At 35.9% G+C, this 25,242-nt stretch overlaps 1 long non-coding RNA gene across 1 annotated transcript in view; it reads right to left on the reverse strand.

The window, feature by feature from the left end:
• LOC127492009 (uncharacterized) overlaps positions 1–23,228 on the reverse strand; it is a 47,508-nt gene extending 24,280 nt beyond the window's left edge. Inside the window, exons 1-2 of the long non-coding RNA XR_007920921.2 lie at positions 23,072–23,228; positions 10,054–10,201 (exon numbers count right to left, since the gene is read on the reverse strand). This is a non-coding gene — a long non-coding RNA (uncharacterized lncRNA). The remainder of the gene's footprint in view (positions 1–10,053; positions 10,202–23,071) is intronic.
• Between the last annotated feature and the right edge of the window lie 2,014 nt (positions 23,229–25,242).

The following is a 25,242-nucleotide window of genomic DNA, read 5'->3' on the forward strand; positions in this document are numbered from 1 at the left end:
CCTGTTGAAGTGAAATGGACACTATGAGAAACAGTGGCTCGATCAGCTCTTGTCCTGACTGTTGATGTACAATGTAATACTTTATCCATTTTAGTATTTTTTTTTGTTCTAGTACTATTGGTTGAATTCTGTAATTAATGCACAATTATTCTTAGGTGTTGAAATTTAACTGAAAAGTGATCCCTTTTAAATATAAGAGTGGGAATAAGAGGGAGGAGATGTACAATTTGGGACATGCTCAATCGGACTTGCCCCAAATGGTGGAGTTAGAAATGTGCCAGGGGATTCCAATACAATCCCATCAAGGTGGCATGTACCAATTCCATCTCACTAGTCCAAGTGATCAATTTCAGTTCACAATTGATCACACTGATAGGTCTAAGAGTCAAAGGGATCACACAAACAAGACTAGTGTCTGCTAATAATAACTGATAGAACCAAAAAGGGAGAGAACGATCCATCTTGGGAAGCAGGATACAGAGCAGACTCATAGAATGGCAGATGTCCTAAATAGCACTCTGGCCTCAGAATCAGCCCTTAAGGCATTCAGATCTTGTTCAAGAGCCCATGAGAGTATTTTAGGCATGGAAAGACAAGACACCCTGGGGGGAAAAAAAAGACCTAAATGAAAGATCTCTGCAAGTGAGAGCCCAGTGGAAAGAATGGGGCCATCAAAGAAGGAGGTACCTTTCTGTGAAGGGAGGAGAGAACTTCCCCTTTGACTATGACCCTGTCAGAATAAGATAGAAGCTGACGAACTTAAAAGGCTTCCATAGCCTTGGCAACTCATGACTAGAGCCTAGGGAGATTACTGATGCCATAAACAAGAGTGTCAAATTGTTAAGTCAAAAATAGGAGTCACGGTGTACTTACTTCTCATGTGGGATCTGTCCTTAATGTGTTGTCCAATGTGAAGTAATGCTATAACTAATATTGAAACAGTACTTTACAATTTGTGTTTCTGTGTGGGTGCAAACTGATGAAATCTTTACTTAATATATACTAAATCGACCTTCTGTATATAAACATAATTGAAAATGAGTCTTGATGTGAATGGAATGGGAGAGGCAGCGGGAGATGGGAGGGGGGTAAGTGGGAGGGAATTAAGGGGGGGAAGCCATTGTAATCAATAAACTGTACTTTGGAAATTTATATTTACTAAATAAAAAAAGGAAAAAAAGCTATTGGAAATTAAAAAGAGATTAAAATATTACTCTACTTTCTCCTTCATATTCCAGTGTTCCTCTCTCCTTCTGCCTTGTATTCCCTTCTCCTTGCATGTAAACATATGCGTGTATATGCACATAGAAATAAAAGATCTCAGGGGCATAAAATAAATAAGACAAGAACTGTTCTAGTTCCAGATTACTTGTTTAGCATATTCAAGCCAAGTACAATCACCTGTATCTGTATCTTAGGGACACACCTTACTCTGAGCAGTATTTTTTTTTTTTTTGAGATCTTTGTCATTCAACAACCAAAGACCGTTGCTATAGAAGCTTATTCAACAGATGTAAGTTGCAAAAGTCAAAATAAAATCTGATAGTCATCTATAGCATACACTATATCTCAACAAAATCCTTTGAGGAATAATTCTAATTAAATATGATGGGAGCACTCAGATTACACCAAGAAAACTACAGGAAGCCAAAGTATATGTGTTCTCATGCACATCAATGATATTAGCTAGAATCATTGGTTAGATGAGGATAATAATTGGTACGTATTCATAGTGTTGAATTAGTACTCTATGATTTAATATTTGTAAATTACCCTCAAATTACTTAAAATAAATAAGAATTATTTAAGTCTATGTAAAATGTAATATATTTGTTCAGACAAATGATATTTCAGTAACAACTATTATGTTGTGACCTGTGTTTAGAAATGTGAATGAAACATCTTGAAGTGAATAGCTATGGATTTTTTTTTATAGTTTGCTGTGCTATTAACTCAGGTAACCATGGCAATCCATCAAGGTCAGTGTAAACCACAAGCTGATTAACCTTAAAATAAATACATAGAGAGAAGACAATAACTATCAGGAGCATGATATTTAAATACATGTATTTAAATCTGCATGTATTTAAATACACGCAGAAAGAAGTATTTCTTAATTTTCAGCCCAATCTTTACTAGTTTGGGGACTTCACTAACCTCTCTGCACCTCCATGTATTTTAATTGAATCATGAGAGCAACCACAGTATTTCTCATAAAGTTGTTATCAATACAAATTAGTAAATTTTCAAAAATTAAAGAATTTTAGAAGACCTTGAAAGTAATAGTGAAATGAACACTAGGAGAAACGGTGACTTGATCAGCCCTCACCCTGACTGTTGATGAGCAACTTGATATGTTATCCCTCTTAGTATTTTTTTTGTTTGTTCTACTTAATACTTTTGGTTGAATACTGTAATCAATACACAATTCTTCTAAAGTGCTGAAATTTAACTGAAAAGTGATCACTGTTAAATATAAGAGTGGGAATAAGAGAGGGAAGAGATGTGCAATTCGGGACATGCTCGAGCTGACTTGCCCCAAATGGTAGAGTTAGAAACATACCAGGGGATTCCAATTCAATCCCATCAAAGTGGCATGTACCAATGCCATCTCACTAGTCCCAGTGATCAATTTCTGTTCACAATTGATCATAATGATAGGACTAAGAACCAAAGGGATCACAGAAACAAGAATAGTGTCTGCAAATACTAGCTGATAGAATAAAAAAGGGAGAGAATGATCCAACATGGGAAGTGAGATACACAGCAGACCCATAGAATGGCAGATGTCCTAAACAGCACTCTGGCCTCAGAATCAGCCCTTAAGGCATGCGGATCCAGCTGAAAAGCCCATGAGAGTATTTCAGGCATGGAAAGCCAAGACACTCTGGGGGAAAAAAAAAAAAAAAAACCTAAATGAAAGATCTCTGTGAGTGAGATCCCAGTGGAAAGAATGGGCCATCAAAGAAGGAGGTACTGTTCTCTGAAGGGAGGAGAGAACTTCCACTTTGACCATGGCCTTGTCTAAATGTGATCAGAGTCATTGAACTCAGGGGGCTTCCATAGCCTTGGCAGCTCATGACAAGAGCTTAGGGTGATTACTGATGCCATAAACAAGAGTGTCAATTTGTTAAGTCAACAACAGGAGTCACTGTGCACTTACTCCCCATGTAGGATCTTTGTCCTTAGTGTGCTGTACATTGTGATTTAATGCTATAACTAATACTCAAACAGTATTTTTCACTTTATGTTTCTGTATGGGAGCAAACTATTGAAATCTTTACTTGGTGTATGCTAAACTTATCTTCTGTATATAAAGATAAACGAAAATGAATCTTGATGTGAATGGAAGGGGAGAGGGAGTGGATAAGGGGAGGGTTGCGGGTGGCAGGGACGTTATGGGGGGAAGCCATTATAATCCATAAGATGTACTTTGGAAATTTATATTCATTAAATAAAAGTTTGAAAGCAAAAAAAAAAAAAGAAAGTAATACATATATGATAACATTATTTCTATTATATATTATTCATTTCCCCAGATTGGACTATGGCTTTGGATACCTCTAATTATATTGTTCACTTAATTGAGAAATTTTTAATTTAAATAAGCTCAATGATGGTTATAGTATGATTCAATGGTATTGAATATCTCATCTTTAGCTGAAATCAAAGACAAATACAAGATCAAAATAACAATTATTTCTTGTTACAATTAGTCTCATTCTTTCTCCCAGCTCTACCTTAGCTCATTGAAAAGAGAACATGAAATCTGAGTAACTCCTGCCTCTGGAGATAGGTCATGATTTTTCTTAGAAAAAGAAAACAGCATTATCCAGATTTATAATATAATTAAAGCACTATGCCTTTAAGAAGTTTAAAATAATAATTGTATAAAGTTGAATGGACCCCAGGAACACTCAAATAAAATGTCCCCCAAGAGTTCTGTGCATGCTGACGTTTCATTGTCTCCATCCAAAAGTTCAGAGCTTTCTCACAGAGTGCTTGGGATATAAAATTTCCACTTTGTAGTTATGGGATAGATTTCATCTATTACTTTTGTATATGCTTTTGATATTTGGGGGGTTATAATTTGAAATGAATTATATATGAGTAACACATCAAATCGCTGTGTTATATTGTCTGAAATAAATCAACACAATGAGGACCATTAACCAAAGCACTATTACAAGAATTACACCCACTAAGTATATTTGAGATTTTAAGATGGATAAGTTGAGAGTTATGTGCAGTCACTTCTTGGCCTTTTGGCTAAGATCAAGTGAGAGTTATGTGCAAATTTTATTTATTTAATTTTCTCCTTAATATTTACAAAGATATAACTTTAATGTACTCTATTATCATAGGTTTAATTTACCATAAACAAATAAAAAATAGGAAGCCCGCAGGTCCCCCAGAGTTTAAACAAGGGCTGAAAATGACGATCATTTCACAAGTTGTCCATTTTATTCCTATACATTTTTATATTCTATAGTAACTGCTACATATCAGAGAATATTTGTCTTTTTGATACTGCCTTATTTCACTAAGTATAATGGTTTCCAGTTGCAAAATATAGGATTTCATTCTTTTATATGGCTGAGTAGTATTCCGCCATGTATATATAAAACATTTTCTTTATCCAGTCATCAGTTGATAGACATCTGGGTTGATTCTATATCTTAGCTATTGTGAATTGAATTTCAATAAACATAGGAACACATAACTGTTTCATGTGCTGATTTCATTTCATTTGGATAAATTCCCAGAAGTGGGATGGCTGGGTCATATGTTAGATCTATTTTCAGATTACTGAGGAATCTCAATATTGTCTTCCATAATGGTTGTACTAGTTTACATTCTCACCAATGGTGTATTAGGGTATCTTACTTTAGCTGACTTATTATCTGTTTTGTATTTCAGTTGTAAGACAAAGTTAGTTTGTACAGAATAGGTTCATTTAATAAATTCTCAGTTAGCATCTTCTAAGTACCAGACACTCCCATTGTTGCTTAAAGTAGTGTAGGGTATAAGACAGATGCATTCGTTGGTTTCAAGAATCTTATATTTAGTGACAGATATAGATAATGAATAATAATAAACATCAAAACAAAAGGTGATCCAAGATTTTTTCAAGGAAAAAAAAGGCCAGTGTAACTGGAGCACCAAAGCAAAGTTTAACCTAGGAAGATTAGAAATGTCAGTACATATAAGATTATATGTGAACCTAGTGTTGGAAATAATTTGGGACATAATTCTTGATGGGAAAGTGTTTCTGAGTTTTAAGTATGACTTATGTTTTTTAAAATAACCTTTTTTAAAGGTTACAGGTGGTTTTGATTAAGAGCAGAGGCAGTGAGACCAGTTAGGAAGCTGTTAGTGGTTGCTCAAGTGGGAGATTATGATCATGATTGCAAAGCATTTTCACATTTGACTATCATACACACACACCAAGAACAAAGTCAATGGGGGTTTATTATAAACCCCTTTATGAAAAATCTGAGGTGTGAAAGACTAAAGTTAAGTCCCAACTCACGTTTTGCTTCTTCAAACTTAGGAGCCTCCCAGGAACTTTCAGGAAAAGAGCAGAGTTGCAAGTGACAGAATCAAAGCAACTTATAGGTCTTCATCGATGACCTGCAGGTTAACTAATTTTGAAGTATTTCACAAATTGAAGTGTATTACATGAAAGCTTTATGAGACAGGGAAGAGACAGGGTGAGGTTTTGGTAACCCCAGGGCCACCTGCTTTCAGAGAAAGCCATCAAATCAGTGCCACTGTGAGTGGATGTGGCTCCCATTTAAGTTCCAGTTGAGTGGTGCCATTCCCTATGCCCTGTCCACAGCACTATTCAACTCTCTTCAGAAGTACAATGTAGATGCGAATCTGCCCAACCCATTTTTTGTCAGATCTTCCTTTTATTATGCTAATCCTGATTCAGAGTGATTTTAAAATGTAAGAAAAGTTTCTGTATGTTTTCTCATTCAAAAAATAACACGAAGAACGATAACTGGATTGCCTTGAAAGTATTATAATTGTGATAGATAATGATTTCCAAAATGAAAATATTTTTTTAAATTCTATCAGAATTTGATGAAATGATCTGAACTTAGTCTGAATTTCTGAGGTTCAGATTAGTTTATGTGAGAGAATAATGTTTTTTAATATTCATTTTGTAAATAGATATAAAGTGCTTTCTTCTGTTTCTGAAGTTTTCAAATATTCCACTTATCATTTTTAATGATTGTTGCTTAAATTAAGAAAATAGTATTTGAGGGGTGAATCAACGGAGGGAAGACATTTCTCTCTGTCTCTTCTCTCTCACTGTCTAACTATCTGTCAAATAAATAAATAAAAAAAGTGATATTAATTTTTTAACAATAGTGAATAGAAGTATTTGGTTCATTTAAGTCTAGAAGTTTATGGTCTGCTAGAAACATATATAACTGACTCATTACCTGATTGGCAGTGAAGGGTATGTCTTGAAATCAAATAACTGCAATAACTTGACCATTTATCAAAGCCTATTTCTACTTTGTATCATGGATAATGCTAACCACTGTATATAATGCCAAATCTAATCTTTACAACAATCTTATTAGTTCATTGGGTTATAGTATTTACATACTAAGGACAAAAAATAGAGAATCAAAGAATAGGTATTCAAAATTAGGATTGAAATTAATACAGTTATTTCATTACCAAGGATGAGATTTGAACCATGCACCATCACACTCAGTGCTCCCATTTTATCCCTTAGGCTACACTGTTTTCTTTTATAAGAAAAACACAGTGGATAAATTCCCTTACATCATCTATATATAGATGTTATAGATGTTATAGATGTATCAGTCATAGTCCTGACAAAGTGCAGAAAGAATAACAAGTTCACACCAATTTTCCAATTCGGTGGCATTATTGTAAACTTAGAAACATGAGGATGAGACTGATGAAAGACATTTGGGAGTCCTTCCGAGATAACAAAGGATAGACATGGGATAAAAACATGTTGATAATGTCATTTATTGTTCAAATCAAGACTCTATCAATAACTTTTTCAGAACAACAGTCACATATCAAAACTGCCCTCAGCAAACTGGGCCATACAAAGGAACTTTCAAAAAAGTTATGTAAAACCGAATCAAAATATGAGTTTATTAGGGAGGGAGTTGTGGCACAGCAGATTAACCCATTGCATGCAACACTGGCATGCAATATCAGAGTGTCAGTTCAAGACCCAGATGCAATCCTCTGCTTCTGAACTAGCTCCCTGCTAATGTTTCGGGAAAGGCAGTAGAAGAGGACCAAGAGCTTGGAACATTGCCACCCATCTGGGATACCCAGATGGAGTTCCTGGCTCCTTGCTTCAGTCTTGCCCAGACCTGGCTGTTGCAACCATTTGGGGAGTGAAGCAGCATTATCTTATTTTGAAATATTAAGTATATGATATCTACAAGTAATACTATTGTGGCCCATGTAAAAGAAGAAATGACACATATAAAAAAATGCACCGAGCCTTGAATACAATAACTGTTCAGTAATGTTTGCTATTCTTAAAAAAATAAGCTGCTGAAGACATAAAGAATAAAAGAGCCATGGCAATGTATAATTAGGATAACAAATATAAATGTATATTGCACATTTCATTCAATCAATTACTTGTTTTTCATCTCGCTTAGGAAAAATATTCTGTCATGTTCTGCTGAATTATGGAAAGCAGCTTATTGTGGGGTTAGGATAGGACTGAGAAACTCAGGCAAGGTAGGCAACAAGATACTTATTATACAGAGTGAGTCAAGATAAATAGAGGTGAACACATACAATGTGAAGTTCAATGAAAACTAAGCTGTGAAGATATAACCATGGATACCAGAAGGTAGATCAAGAAAGTGATTTCAATGTCAGGTGTGGAAGACAGATTTCAAGAAATCGAACATTCAAGGCAAAGCAAACAGAAGAATATGGACTGAATTCAAGTTTGTGGAAAAATGAGATTAAAAGATAAGTTTATTTTGGTGCAAAAGAAATTGAAATCTATATATATAAGGGATGTTCAGAAAGATCATAGAAAATGCAAAATATCAAAGAATGATTCATAAAAAATTACATTGAGTATTAAACATATTTTTTTAATTTTTAAAATTTTGTATTAGCATATACTAATTGTATATTTTGGGAGTTACATTGTAAATTTCCAACACATATGCATAGCTCCAGGAGTAGGGAAACTTATCTGCCAAGACCATTTGGATATTCAAACATCATTTACGGGCCACACAAAATTATCAGCTTAAAATTAGCCTGCTATAAGGCCGGCGCCGCGGCTCACTAGGCTAATCCTCCACCTGCGGCACCGGCACCCTGGGATCTAGTCCCAGTTGGGGTGCCGCGTTCTGTCCTGGTTGCTCCTCTTCTAGTCCAGCTCTCTGCTGTGGCCCAGGAAAGCAGTAGAGGATGGCCCAAGTGCTTGGGCCCTGCACCCACATGGGAAACCAGGAGGAAGCACCTGGCTCCTGGCTTCAGATCAGTGCAGCATGCCAGCCGTGGCGGCCATTTGGGGGCTGAACCAATCGAAGGAAGACCTGTCTCTCTCTCTCTCTAACTCTAACTCTCTGTCAAAAAAAAAAAATAGCCTGTTACGGATTCATTGAATTTCAAGTCTCACTTGCAGTTGCTTTGCAGGGCCAGATAAGTTATTTCCTGGGCCTTATGTAGCCCATAGGACAGACCCTATCCACCCCTGGAACAAGCATATCAGGCAACATTCCTTTCCAATTCCTTATTTGTCTTTGTGTTTGGAGCCTACTAGTTCCACTATTCTAGTCTTTAATACACATCATGAACCAAAGTCACCCAACTGTGCAGCAAAACACCGAAACCTGTGACATTCATCATGCTGCTAAGTTTTTATATGCCACCTGGTAAGGTTGCATTCATCTCCCTAGATGGCCTGACATGAAACACTAGAATCCACAGTACAAGGACAAGACTGAGAAAAGGAATAATGACAAGTCACACCAGGTTAGACTAAAAGGCTAAAAAGGTTCTTTTAGACAGTGAGTAAGCACTTTAGTAGTTTCTCTCTTGCTTTTCAATTACTTGTCTGGGGCTGGCATTGTGGTATAGTGGGTTAAGCCTCCACTTGCAACATTGGCATAGCATATGGGCTCTGGTTGGTTCAATATCTGGCTGTTCCACTTCTGATCCAGATCCCTGAAAATGTGCCTGGGAAAGCAATAGAAGATGGCCCAAGCACATGGGCTGTTGCACTCACTTGGGAAACCTGGATGAAACTCCTGGCTCCGGGCTTTGGCCTCACCCAGCCCTGGCCATTGGGGCCATTTAAAGAGTGAACTAGCAAATGAAAGATCTCTCTTTCTGTCTCTGTCTCTCTCTTTCTCTGTATAACTCTACCTTTCAAACAAACAAATAAATCTTTAAAAAAAATACTCCAAAAATATCTTTACTCAATTAAATTCTTACTATTCAGTCAGTTTAAAATATCTATGCTGAAATGATCATTCCATTTCTAGTTTAAATCAATGCTCAATAGGAATAGGCTGTATAATTGAATTTCAAGGTTGTGTGTGACGAAACAAAGGAGAATATATACCCCCAATATAACAAATCCCATGCCTGTTTCAAGGTATACCATATTACTGTTGAACATCATTGCAACTATGGATACTCGTAATATATTTTGAAAATATAAAAACATTTAAAGTGCCTTTATCAACTTTCATGATTTGATTATTCCACATGTAAATATACAAAAAGATTCATGCACCATAAATAAACAATATATACAATTGTTATTTTACCATTAATAGCAACATATTAAAGAATAAATCAAATGAAAGCTAGCTAAAATCTTAGAAAATTTTTAATCTGTGAAAGTAGTAATAATGGATATAATTCAATTTGACTTTTTGCCTTAGTTATTTTTTCTTCTGATCACTACTTCACCAGTTTCTGAGAGAAGTCATTGATCCTATCTCAAGCCTGCTGTAATATAGACTCCAGACTTGGAGATGAAGTAATGGAAAGGACGATCACCTTGAAGTTAGGGGAGCTGCTTCCAAATTCCACTTTAACATTCGTCAACAGATGACCTCAGAGAATTCACTTAACCTCTGTGCCTTTCAGGTTTTCACATATAAATTCAAGGGAAATCATACTGTTGATATTTTAGATGTTTTTCTAGCTAAGAAGAAAAAAGAAACAAAATAGAGTTAACATTTTCAAAATCACTTCATTTCTTACTTACTTTAGTCTATCAGATTCTTAGAGTTACAACTTAACCATACTTTCTTATTTTCCTAAAGAGGATCTTTATTTCCTGATATCTGCCCTTAATTCATTTTACATATTCTGATTCAAAACATCATCCATCATAGAGTTGGAAATTCTCAGCTTGTTCCTGATATCACTAAATTCTGAGACATAAAACAATTCACCAAATGTGACACAAATAAATCTCATATGAGAATAATTATGTATAATTACATGATTTTTGCTATTTAACCAAGACATATTATATTTTTTAAAAAAACATATTTAATGTCTCCCAAAGTCAGTTTTCTAGTATACTGCTGAGAATTTTTACAGTTAAGTTCATCAGGAATTTTTCATCTATGTTCATTAGGAATTTTCTTTTTTGTGATTATTGTGTTTGGTTTTGGTATCAGGGTACTTAAGGGTACTACTCAGAATAATTTTTAAAGAATGTCCACCTTTTCCATTTTATTGAATACCTCTGAATAGTTGATATTAACTCTTCATTACATTTTTGGTAAAATTCAGCAGTAGAGGCACCAGATACTGTGCTTTTCTTTGATGAGAGATGTTTTATTATTTATTCAATCTCCTTACTCATTATTGGTCTGTTCAGATTTTCTATTTCTTTTTCATTTAATCTTGGAAAGATGAACATGCACAGCAATTTTTCCTTGCTTTCATAACTGCAATAATTTTAATGTTTAATTTTCATCTCTGATTTTACTTGAGTACTCTCTCCTGTCTCATATAGAAGCTGAAGTTTTCCAATTTTGTTTGTATTTTTAGGAAATTAATTCTATGTTTCTTGAAACTTTTTCTTTTTTTGGAATCCAAAACTGGGTATTTACTTTTTTATCCAAAGAAAATAAAATCAGTGTGTCAAAGAGGTATACTACTCTTTATTGCAACACTATTCACAGTAGCCAAGCTATGGAAACTTCCTAAGTGCCCATCATTGGATAAGTGGATTAAGAAAATACAGTATGTATACAAAGTGAAGTACTATTCAGCTATTAAAGGAGAATGAATCCTGGCACTTGTGACAATGTGGATGAACTGGGAGGACATTATGCTATTTGAAAAAAGCCAAGCACAGAGAAATGAATGCTACATGATCTCACCAATCTAGAGAATCTGAAAAAGTTAGCCTAAATGAAAAGAGTAGAATAGTGGTTACTGGTAATAATAGTCTTGGATGGCTATTCGGGTGGAAGAAATGGGAAAATATCTGTTAGAGAATGCATAATTGCATCTAAATCGATGGAATACATTTCACGGGGTATATTATACAAAGTGACCATAGGTGATGATAATGGATATAATATTCTTGAAAACGTAAATGGAGTGAATATTAAGTGTTCTCACCACAAAGATATCTACATTATAATTAGCTAAGTTAAACCATTCCAAAATGTGTGTGTGTGTGTATTTCAAAACACCATAAAATCATTAATTTGTCAATTAAAAGAAACTAAGCATAAAATTATATATTTAATGCAAAAATATAAATCACATTTTAATGAAATAATTAAAACATAGATAAAATTCCATGTATTTCCATGTAAATCATAATAAACAATTATGTTGATGAAAATGTTTTGACAGCTAGCATTTATTAAAAAAAAATCTTTCTGGATTCTGTGGAGCAGTGAGGAGAGTGAACAGACAGTCCACTGCCAGCCACTCCTATATCTACATGGTTGGTTCCCAAGTGGAAAGCACTATCTTCCAAGAGCAAGATAAAAGACAGCTGTCAGAGCACCCACCACTAGCAGTTTTGACTGAAGGAGAATTCCGTTGTCACCGATGACTTTGAATCTGGCCTAGGAAGCAGGCAGGGGTCTGAGTCTGTGAAGGGAGAACATCTCACCTTTCTCTCCTTCGCCTGCTAAAGCACCAGACACGATTTGCTGAGGTGGAGATATATAACTGAACTCTGTCTTGACACAGGGAACACTGGGCACTTCTGCCACTGCCAGAGGCCACTGGGACTGAGGATACCCTGCATCTGTGATGGTGAGAGTTCTGGACATAGACTATAGGTTGAGTTTCATGGACTCATCTAGTCTCACTGTATAAATAGAGCTCAGAACATGCTGGAGAAAGAACTTATAAAGGGGTCAAGAAACACTTTGCAGTATGGATTGAGCTCTGTATGGTGAATGTGCCCATGTGGGTGCTGTGCACTGACACCATTAGCTCACCCTAGGCTGTGAATCATTGAGTTCACTTTGGCAACAAGAAGAGTTGAATTAGTGAACCCACTAGACAACTCCAACATCCTCTTCCTGCATTGACTGTAGCCAGAGGTCCACCACCAAGCCTGGCTTGGGTGTTATTCTGAACTGTTGCCATACCCAACAATGATGGTCAGAACTCCCTGCTCCACCCATTACATAGCATTGGAACTCAAGTGTAAGCCTTAGCCACTAAACCAAACCCCAGAAGCAAACTTCCAGGGAATAAAGGCAAAGAAGAAAGAAAGAAAGAAAGAAAGAAAGAAAGAAAGAAAGAAAGAAAGAAAGAAAGAAAGAAAGAAAGAAAGAAAGAAAGAAAGAAAGAAAGAAAGAAAGAAAGAAAGAAAGAGAGAGAGAAAGAGAGAGAGAAAGAGAGAGAGAAAGAGAGAGAGAAAGAAAGAGAGAAAGAAAGAGAGAAAGAAAGAAAGGAAGGAAGGAAGGAAGAAAGGAAGGAAGGAAGGAAGGAAGGAAGGAAGGAAGGAAGAGAAAGAGAGAAAGAAAGAGAAAGAGAGAGAGAAAGAGGAAGGAAGAAAGAAAAAGGAAGGAAGGGAGGAAGCTAGGGAGGGAGGGAGGGACATAGGAAGGAGGGCAGGAAAGGAAGAAAAGAAAGAAAAAGAGGAAGGAAGGAAGGAAGGAAGGAAGGAAGGAAGGAAGGAAGGGAGGAAGGGAGGGAGAAAGGAAGGAAAGAAAGAATCATAAAAAATAAACCGCCATCCTCCAGAGTAGATAGTAACAAGGAATTCTCCAGATGTGCAAAATCAGCATGAACAAGGAAGACAATGTATCTCCTCAAAAGGAAAACAATAATTTATTAATAATGGACCATGAAGGGGAGACTGATAATTCGTGAAATGCCTGAAAAAAATTTAAAAGTGGGCCAGAGCTGTGGCATAGTGGGTAAAGCTGCCACCTGCAGTGCTGGCATCCCATATGTGCACTGGTTTCTGTCCCAGCTGCTCCACTTTTGAACCAGCTCTCTGCTATGGTCTGGGAAAGTAGTAGAAGATGGTCCAAGTCCTTGGGCCCCTGCACCCATGTGGGAGACCCAGAATAATTTCATGGTTAGACTCAGAAGAATTTAATGGGTCCTGACTTCAGATCAGCCCTTCTCTGTCCATTGTGGCGATTTGAGGAGTGAACCAGCAGATGGAAGACTCTCTCTCTCTCTCTCTCTCTCTCTCTCTCTCCTTCAGTCTTTCTATAACTCTGCCTTTCAAATAAATAAATAAATCTTTTGAAAAAGAATTTAAAATGAATGTGCAGCTAAGTGAGTTACAGAAATCAATACATGATATGCATGAGAAATTCTTAAGAGATAGGGATATTAAAAACAGAAATATTAGAAATGAAGTATTCAATAAGTCAAATAAAGAATACAAGGGAAAGCCTTAACAACAGACTTGGTGGGGCAGAAGAAAGAACATCCTATCTAAAAAAATAATAAAATAAATAAGGAAGACTGAAAATAGTATTTGTAATCTAGGTTATACCACAAACCAAATATGTAAGTCTTAGGAGCTTCTGAAAGTATGAAAAGAATGAATGGATTAGAAATCTTATTTATGGAAATAATAGAAGACAACATCCTCACTTTAAAGAAAGATATAGACACTTAAATACAAGAGCACATAAAATCCTAAATTGGCATAAGAAAAGGTCCTCATCACTACACATTATACTCAAGCTTTTAAAACTAAAACATAAAAAAAGAATATCCTAAGATGTGCAAGACAGAAACACCAAGTCAGCTTTAAAGGAACTTCTATCATATTGTCAGGAAATTTCTCCACAGAAACCTTACAAGGCCACAAGAGCATGGAGAGATATAGTTCAATTCCTAAAAGACAAAAAAACTGCTAACCCAGAATACTTTACCCAATCAGTCTTACAACTCATAATTAAAGATGTAATAAACACAGAAACAGAACAAAAATTGGCATCGTGAAAGAATGTGAAAGCAAAAAATATATCCAAGTAAAGAACAAAGGAGATTCACAAAAAAGCAATGGGAATACTTATGGAAAAATGGCAGTACCAAGTTGTTATTTATCAACAATTTAATATAAATGGACTAAATTGTGTAATTAAAAGGCACAGGTTAGCTGAGTGGATAAAAAAACAAGACCCATACATATGCTCCCCACAAGAAACACACTTCACCAATAAAGATATGAACACACTGAAAGTAAAAATATAGAAAAAGTATTCCATGCAAACAGAAATCAAAAAGTAGCTATCCTCACATCAGAGAAAATAGACTTTAAGACAAATACTGTGAAAAGAGACAGAAAAGGTCATTATGTGATGATTAAGGGATCAATTCATCAAGAAAATGTTACTATAGTAAATGTATATTCACCAATGCCAGTGTGTCCAGTTTTGTAAAACAAATGCTAATAGATCTAAAGGAAGCTATATGCCGAATACAGTAATAATGGAGGATTTCAACACCCTACTTTCATCAACCAGACCAAAAACAACAACAAAAAAGATAATCTACACTATGGACTAAATGGACCTAATAGATATCTATAGAACATCTTATCCCACAGTTACAGTATATACATTATTTTCATCAGTGCATTGAACATTCTCTAGTATAGACCATATGCTAGCCCATAAAAAAGCTCAGCAAATTCAGAAAAAAATGAAATAACACCATGATTCTTTTTGGCCACAGTAGAATGAAGCTGGAAACTAACAAGGAAAGACACTATAGAAATTATATAATCAAATAGGAATGGAATAACATTTTCCTTTTTTATAGAAAATTTTATTTAATAAATATAAATTTTGAAAGTGCAACTTTTGGATTATAGTGGTTAACCACCCTCCCACCTGCAAACTGTCCCACCTCCTACTCCCTCTCTTCATTAAGATTCATTTTTAATTATCTTTATATGCAGAAGAACAACTCTACACTAAGTAAAGATTTCAACAGTTTGCACACACACAAACACACAAAGTATAAAGTACTATTTGAAGATTAGTTTTACCATTAATTCTCATAGTGCACCATTAATTCTCATAGTGCAACTCATTAAGCACAGAGGTACTACATGGGGAGCAAGTGCACAGTGACTCCTGTTGTTGATTTAACAATTGACACTCTTATTTATGGCATCAGTAATCACCCGAGGCTCTTGTCATGAGCTGCCAAGGCTATGGAAACCTCTTGAATACACAAACTCAGACATTATTTAGGCAAGGCCATAATCAAAGTGGAAGTTCTCTCCTCCCTTCAGAGAAACGTACCTCCTTCTTTGATGGACCCTTATTTCCACCGGGATCTCACTCACAGAGATCCTTCATTAAGGTCATTTTTTGCCAGAGTGTCTTGGCTTTCCATGCCTGAAATACTCTCATGGGCTTTTTAGCCAGATCGGAATTCCTTAAGGGCAGAACAACATTTTCTTGAATGAAAAGTGGGTTATAAAAGAAATCAAAGGAGAAATTTTTAAAAAATCCCTTGAAATTTTTGAAAATGAAAACACAGTATATCAAAATTTATGGGATACAGAAAATGCAGTGTTAAAAACAATGGTTTTAGCAATAAGTGTCTACATTTGAAAAAAACAAAAAATTATATTTACAAATTATATATCAGTAAATAACCCAGCAATACATCTCAAATACCTATAAAAAACAAAAATAAAGCTTACCCTGAGTTAGTAGGAGGAAAATAGAAATTAGAGAAGATATAAACAAAACAGAAGTTAAAAAACTACATGAAAGGTCAGGGAGAGAGGGGGAGGAAGGAAATATCATAATGTTCTTAGAATTGTATCTACAAATCAGATTGAATCTGTTAAGAGCTAATAAAAAATTTAATGATCAGTGAAATTAAAATCTGATTTGATTTGAAAAAAAATGTTTTTTTCTTTTTTTTAACTTTTATTTAATGAATATAAATTTACAAAGTACAGCTTATGGATTACAATGGCTTCCCCCCAATAACGTCCCTCCCACCCCCAACCCTCCCCTTTCCCACTCCCTCTCCCCTTCCATTCACATCAAGATTCATTTTTTATTCTCTTTATATACAGAAGATCAGTTTACCATACATTAAGTAAGGATTTCAACAGTTTGCTCCCACACAGAAACATAAAGTGAAAAATACTGTTTGAGTATTAGTTATAGCATTAAATCTCAATGTACAGCACACTAAGGACAAAGATCCTACATGAGGAGTAAGTGCACAGTGACTCCTGTTGTTGACTTAACAAATTGACACTCTTGTTTATGGCTTCAGTAATCACCCTAGGCTCTTGTCATGAGCTGCCAAGGCTATGGAAGCCCCCTGAGTTCACCGACTCTGATCATATTTAGACAAGGCCATGGTCAAAGTGGAAGTTCTCTCCTCCCTTCAGAGAAAGGTACCTCCTTCTTTGATGACCCATTCTTTCCACTGGGATCTCACTCACAGAGATCTTTCATTTAGGTTTTTTTTTTTCCCCCAGAGTGTCTTGGCTTTCCATGCCTGAAAAAGTCTCATGGGCTTTTCAGCCGGATCCGCATGCCTTAAGGGCTGATTCTGAGGCCAGAGTGCTGTTTAGGACATCTGCCATTCTATGGGTCTGCTGTGTATCTCACTTCCCATGTTGGATCATTCTCTCCCTTTTTTATTCTATCAGCTAAAATTGATAAATCACTCACTGACTCACCTAACCCCCCTCCAAGAAAAAAGTAGTAGAAGATACAAAATAATAAAATCAGAGATGAAAAGGGATGTGTTACAACTGATACCACAGAAATACAAAAAAGAAATTATTACAGATATATGCCAACAAATTGGAAAAGGTAAAAGAAACATATAGATTTCTATACACATATAATTTACCAAAATCAAGGCGCAAAGACATAGAAAGCCCAAATTTATCAGTAACCAAGGACAAGAGTTTTAATCAGTAACAGAGACTCCCAACAAAGTAAAGTCCAAGACTAAGAAGACTTCAATGCTGAATTAAACCAAACTTTTTTAAAACATTTTATTTATTTATGTGAGAGACAGAGTTACAGAGAGAGAGAGAGGTCTTCCATCCTCCAGTTCATTCCCCAAATGGCCACACAGCTGGAGCTAGGCCAATCCAAAGCCCAAATGTTCTCCCATGCTGGTGCTAGGGCCCAAGCACTTGGAACATCTTCTACTGCTTTCCCAAGCCATAGCAGAGAGTTGAAATAACAGAGGAATAGCCAGGACTAGAACTGGTGCCCATATGGGATGCCGACATTGCATAGCCTACTATACGATCCTTACTTAGTATAGAGTTGATCTTCTGTATATAAAGATAATTAAAATCTTAATGAAGAATGGGATGTGAGAGGGGGTAGGAGATGGGATGGTTTGCGGGTGGGGGGGTGGTTATGGGGGGAAAAACCACTATAAGTTTGGTGTAGTAGGCTATGCATCCACCATGTTTGGATGGTGTACCAAACTCTTAAGAAAGAACTAATCCTAATTCTTTATAAACTATTCAAGATAATGGAAAGACAAAACCTTTCCAAACTCTTTCTATGAGGCCAGAATTACCTTAATTGCAAAACCAGAGAAAGATACAACAAAAAAGAGAAGTTCAGATCAATATCCCTGATGTCCATAGATAAAAAATCCTCAGGAACAACTACTCAACTAAATCCAATAACACATCAAAAAGATCATTCACCGAGACCAAGTTGGATTTATCCCAGGGTTGCCAGGACCTTTCAGCATACACAAATCAATAAACACGATACATCTCATCAACAAAATGAAGTTTAAAAAACATTTGGTTATCTTAGTAGTTGTAGAGAATTCATTCAATAAATTATAACAGTCTTTCATGAAAAAAAAAAAAACCTTTAAAACTCAGGAATATGTGGAACATACTTAAATAAAACTAAGGCCGAAAATGACAAACTGACAGCCAGCACATACTGAATAGGGAAATAATAGAAGCATTTTCACCAAATTCTAGAACCAGACAATGATATGCACTCTTTCCACTATTATTCAATGTAGTTCTGCAAGTTTTAGCCAGAGTCATTGGGGTAGGGAAAAAAAAGTAAAAGGGACACAAATCTGAAAGGAGGAAGTCTATCCCTGTTTATAGATGACATGATCGTTTATATAGAGGAGCCAAAAGACGAAGAGAATTCAACAAAGTTGCCAGATATAAAATCAACACACAAAACTCAACAGCATTCTTATACACCAACAGTTTTCTGACTGAGAAAGAAATTAGAAGATCAGTCCCATTCACAGTAGCTACAAAAAAAATTTATTACTTTGGGATAAATTTAACCAAGGATGTGAAAAATCTGTACAATGAAAATTATAAAATATTAAGAAAAGTAATATAAGACAAAACAAATGGAAAAAATCTTCTGTGTACATGGATTGGAAGAATTAATATCACCAAAATGTCCATAATACTCAAAGTAATTTCCAGATTCAATGATATCCTTATAAAAATACCAGGGACAATATTCACAGGTCTATAAAAAGCAGTCCTAAGTTCATATGGAAGCACAAAAAGCCTCTAAAAGGCAAAGCAATCTCAAACACTAAAGAAAAAGCTGAGAACATTACATTACCAGATTTTAATATATATTAGAGGACCATTATATTAAAAATTCACTGGTACTAGCAGGAAAAAAAAAATAGACACACAGAACAATGGAACGGAACAGAAACCCTAGAAATTAATTGACACAGCTACAACCAACTAATCTTTGAAAAACGAGCTAACATCACTCCCTGGAGAAAGGACAGTCTTTTCAAAAAAATGTGATTAGGGACATTTGATTTCCATATGCTAAAGTTTGAAACGAGACCCCTACCTATACCCTGTACAAAACTAAACTCATGATGGATCCAAGATCTAAACCTAAACTTTGGAACCATAAAATTACTATGGGAAAACACTAAAAGACATTGGCATAGAGAAAAAATTACTAGATAAGAACCCAGAGGCACAGACAATAAAAGCAAAAGTTCAAATGTAAATATAGCAAACCAAGAAGTGTCTGTACCACAAAGGAAACAATTAACAAACTGAAGAGGCAACCAACAATGGGAGAGAATAATTTCAAGCTATGCATCTGGTAAAGGATTAATATACATATTGATCTTGATTTCAAAAAACTCAAACACAACAAAACTAACAATCCATTTAAGAAGTGGGCAAAGAACATGAGCAGACATTTTCATGAGCAGACATTTTCAAAGGATGAAATGCAAATTGTCAGGATCACTAGCCATCAGGGCAATGCAAAGAAAACCACAATGAGAATAAAAATTTAAAAATACACACTAAGAGGCTGCCGCTGCGGCTCACTAGGCACACCGGGTTCTAGTCCTGGTCGGGGTGCTGGATTCTGTCCCGGTTGCCCCACTTCCAGTCCAGCTCTCTGCTCTGGCCAAGGAGTGCAGTGGAGGATGGCCCAAGTCCTTGGGCCCTGCACCCACTTGGGAGACCAGGAGAAGCACCTGGCTCCTGGCTTCAGATCAGCGTGGTGTGTCGGCCGCAGCGACCATTGGAGGGTGAACCAATGGTAAAGGAATACCTTTCTCTCTGTCTCTCTCTCTCAATGTCCACTTTGCCTGTCAAAACACACACACACACACACACACACTAAAATGTATCACCTCACGCCCTATAGAATGGCTATCATCCAAAAATTTAAAAATAATAAATGCTGACAAAGATATGGAGAAAATGTAATCCTAATATACTGCTGATGAGAATGCAAACTAGTACAACCATTATAGAAGACAGTTTGGAGATTCCTGAGAAATCTGAAAGTAGATCCACCATATGACAAAGTTATCTTACTCTTCGGGATATACCCAAAGGAATGATATCAGTGTACAAAAGTGTTACCTGCACTCCCATGCTTACATAAGCTCAATTCACAATAGCTAATATTTGGAATAAGCCTAGTTGTCCATCATCTGATATCCAGATAAACAAAATGTGATGTATATATACACAATGTAGTATTACTCAGCCACAAAAAAGAATGAAATCCTGACATTTGCAACAAAATGGACTCAATGGAGATCATTATGCAGAGGAAATAAGTCAGATCCAAAAAAGACAAATACTAGGCCGGCGCCGCGGCTCACTAGGCTAATCCTCCGCCTAGCGGCGCCGGCACACCGGGTTCTAGTCCCGGTCGGGGTGCCGGATTCTGTCCCGGTTGCCCCTCTTCCAGGCCAGCTCTCTGCTGTGGCCCGGGAGTGCAGTGGAGGATGGCCCAGGTGCTTGGGCCCTGCACCCCATGGGAGACCAGGAAAAGCACCTGGCTCCTGGCTCCTGCCATCGGATCAGCGCGGTGCGCCGGTCGCATCGCGCTGGCCGCGGCGGCCATTGGAGGGTGAACCAACGGCAAAGGAAGACCTTTCTCTCTGTCTCTCTCTCACTGTCCACTCTGCCTGTCAAAAAAAAAAAAAAAAAGACAAATACTACATTTTCTATTTGTGATAGTCAATAAATAGAGAAAGTATAAAAATTGTGTGGATGTAATATCATTTGGGGTAGTTATAAAATTGGTTCACTGAGTCATAACATGCAAATAGCAATATACTCTTATTGCATGTTTTAAAAAAGAAATGTGTAGCGGTGTGAGGACTCTCTCTTGGGGTACAAGTAATTCTTCATTCTTGAGTGTTCTTTATTAATGTGATCAGATGACAAAAACACTCATCTGTACATTTATGTGCATCTCTTGGTATGTGTACTATATTTCAATAAAATGTTTTAAAAGTTTAAGAAATGAAAACCTCACTGTCGTCCAAAAAAAAAAAAACTGCAAATTAACCTTCTCCTAGCAAACTGAAGGATTTTATAAATTCTTTAAAAATTTTTCATAATTAGGGACTGGCATTGAGACATAGCTGGTAAAGCTGCCACCTGCAAAGCAGCCATCCCTTATGGGCACCAGTTAGAGTCCTAGCTTCTCCACGTCAAATTCAGTTCTCAACTAATGTGCCTTGGAAAGCAGCAAAGGATGACCCAAGCACTTAGGCCCCTGAACCACAAGGAAGACCTGGATGAAAATTGTAGCTCTTGGTTTTGGTCTGGCCCAGCTTCGACCATTAAGGCCATTTGGGGAGTGAACCAGTGGATGGAAGGTCTCTCTGTCTGTCTCTCCCACTCTCTGTGTAACTCTGATTTTCAAATAGATAAAATGCATCTAACAATTTACAATTAAACAAATAAGTATTGAAAATAAAAAAAAAGTTTTTCCCTGTATGCTAAAATCTTAAGACTGAGCGTTGAAAATAAATCACCAGCCTGTGATTGTCTCTGTGGGGTGTGTGTGTGTGTGTGTGTGTGCTTGTGTGTGTGTGTGTTCAGGTCTTACTCATAAGTTCTATAGCTGTCATTTCATATAATCACACTTTAATTGTAAATCAAGTTTTCTTGTATGGAAATCAACTAAGGGTTATTATATCCATTTTAACATTTCTAAACATGGTGCTAATTGAGAACTGATATCACAATGGAAAATTTGAGCATATAAGACATTTTCCATGGGGCAGTCTCATGAAGCTATTACTTTTAACAAACAACTTGAATTCAAGAGAAATTTGCAAAACTCTTAAGCACATTCAGGGTCTTAGCAGGAAATGCTTATATGGAATCTGTTCTGCTACAACTGCTTGATTTATGAAGGTGTAAACAATCCTGACTCAATCTGAGGAAATTTTAAGTACCATATGGAGTGTTAAATGTACAGACACTACATAAGGACCGATGCAGTAGTTTGAATTATAGCCATTCTGCTATCCCGCTTCCAAATCTTGACTTAATCCTTGTGAAGAAATAAGAACACCTATTCAAACACCTTTCACTATCAGTCTCATTGCATCGTGAAAATAAGTACACATTGAGATGCTTAATAAATAAGGTAAATAAAAGCTAATTAGCATTGTAACACTTAAATGTCTGCTTCCTGAAATTTTGGTAGTGATGTTAAAACCAAACCCACCATATTAACAGTATTATATAGGCAGGTTTTTAAACTCCCATAGCATAGGAGGAGAAGCAAACAAACACTTTAAATCCATTGTGATATAAACATTTGAAATATGTTTTAATGAAATTGTGACTAGAGTTGTCATCCTTAAAAATAAATCCATGGAAAAACCCTAGTCTAAAAATAATGAACATTTTTCGTATCATAGCAAAGAAGCTTTTTATTATCTATATTACAAAGAAACATTTGTTATCTTGTCTCAAATGCCTAAATGGTCACTTGATATCTAAAAATGTGATTAACTTTTGTAATTCATTCCCTCTCATCTAGACACTGAATTGTCAGTGTTGGGGCACAATATTGGAAGAACTCTCAAAGAATCTTTGCTATCCAACTAAGGTATCCTGGAACTTGTGGGAAGCCACTGGTAGTTTTTAAATAATATTAAACAAGACCTATCTAGTACATAGAAAGTGCTAGACATTATTTAAAAACCTCTAAATGTATCCATTCTAACAAGGACCGCAAAATCTTATTATGACTATTTTTGTAAGCAGGAAAGCTTAGACAAAGAGAGCTTAAGAAAGCTGACTTACTTCACACGCACACATTGGGAGTGAGAATACAAAGACCATGGAGTCTCCAATCTGCATGTTTTTCCATCTCAAACGGTGGATGATATAAGAGCTAAACTTTGGGAAAATATTGCGGTAGCAATGTGTTCTGTGTGTCTGAACAGGCACAAGACTGGACAGAGAATTACTAATGAGTGAACTCCAGATGTATTCCAGGAAAAAATAAAATACACACATGAGAAAAGATATGAAAAAAAACTAAGAATTTGGTGACTAATTGAATATGGAGAACAGATGAGAAACAATTGGAACATGACTAAGGATTTGCAGTTGGGGAAACTGGGAAGATGTCACAGAAGAAATAGAGTGCTTAAAGGAAGAAAAGAGTGGGGAAAAATCACACTCAAACTTCTTATCACTGGGAAAAGCTCTGTGGGAGATTCACATTGTGTATGCAAGGCACAATTTAGTCATACTGTACAAATTAGCCATCATCCCAGATTTTAATTGTTAGGAAGTTAGCATATATTAAAAATTCATTTTACAAAGCATTTTCAGATATCTCATTCCTTTGGAAAACACCGCAATTGTATCTGTAAATATATATTTGACCTTAATGAAATTTGCTGACATAAAAGGTATTTAACGTCCTTCAGGGTAAATGTTCAATGAGAAACGGTCAGCATGACTTGTTGTCCTGTGACATAATCTGTCACATTCCCTCTGTAATTCCTCTGCATGAAGTCAATTGGTTTTGGCTGTTGGAAATTATTATAGGGTTGAACACTAAGAAAGGATAAGTGAGTCACCAAAAGGGAAAACACAGCCACGGAATGTGAAATTTTGTCCAGGTAGCCAGGTGGTCTGCAATTGCCTCTAGCATTATTTCTTCCAGTTGGCATAGAACATCTGTTTCTACAGTGAAAGGGTGTGAAGAAAATAACACAAGTGGTAAGCACTGACATATGCGGAGAAAGGAAGTGATTTATTTTATATTAAGGATTGTTACTGTTGCAAAAATAAAAGCACAACCTCAATATGCCTCTGTAAGTCTTGTATAATATATGTGTGTTTAAGAGAAATATTGTATATTTTTATTAAATCATAACACAAAAATACAGGGCTCTGAAAATCTAATTAGCACAATGAATAAAAACAGGAGGCCTATAAAAATTATTTTCTGTAATATGTGTAGGATTCTATTAAGAATTTAAAAATAAGAAGAGAGAGGAGAACCTAAGAAATAATATATTAAATTATGAATTTTCATTAACTAGAAACATTATATATAATGTAAAGGAATGGGTCAATATTTGTGTAAAATCAAACAGAACTAATTGAAAAGAATATGGATTTTAAAATATCAGTATATTAATTTGAGAAACCACTAATTGGGGTGACATTGTGGCACAGCATCTTACATCACATCACCCCTTGAGATGCCTACATCCCATATTAGAGGGCCTGGTTCAAGTCCTGGCCACTCTCCGCATTCAATCCAGTTCCTCACTGATATGGGTGAGAAGCAGTGAATATGGCCCAAGTATTTAGGTCCCTATAACCCATGTAGAAGTACCAGATGAAGTTCTGGACTCCTGGCCTCCACTTGGCCCCTACTGGCTGTTGTGGGCATTTGGGGAGTGAATCAACAGATGGAAAGTATCTCTCTCTCTCTCTCTCTCTCTCTCTCTCTTTCTCTCTCTGTCTTTAAAATAAATAATTTTTTAAAAACCACTATGATGGACTAAGTAGGTATTATAATTAGCAAAAATAATATTTCCAACAGAAGGTAGTATGAAGTATTTGACTTCATAGAATAAATTAATAGGAAGTGGAAAAATATAGGTGATAGAGTAAAAAGAATAACCTTTTCAAATTAATTTTTAAATTAAAAATGCTTAAGCATATTTATCATTTCCAACATTATATTATAAAATAGATGCACATTGTGGGATAGTTAAATTGAGCTATTTAACATGTATTTAACCTCATACACTTTTCTTTTTTGTGAAAACATTTAAAATATAATCTTAGTGATGTACAAGGATACAACTATTTATTAGTTATAAACATCATGAAATACAAAAGATGTCTTGAATTCATCACTTCTGGTTAGCGAAAATTTTGTATGCTATGACCAACATCTCCCCAACAGAACTTCTGCCCACAGCCCTTGGTAACCATTATTCCAC

This window comes from Oryctolagus cuniculus, chromosome 9 (assembly GCF_964237555.1).
Source record: "Oryctolagus cuniculus chromosome 9, mOryCun1.1, whole genome shotgun sequence".
Taxonomy (NCBI): domain Eukaryota; kingdom Metazoa; phylum Chordata; class Mammalia; order Lagomorpha; family Leporidae; genus Oryctolagus; species Oryctolagus cuniculus.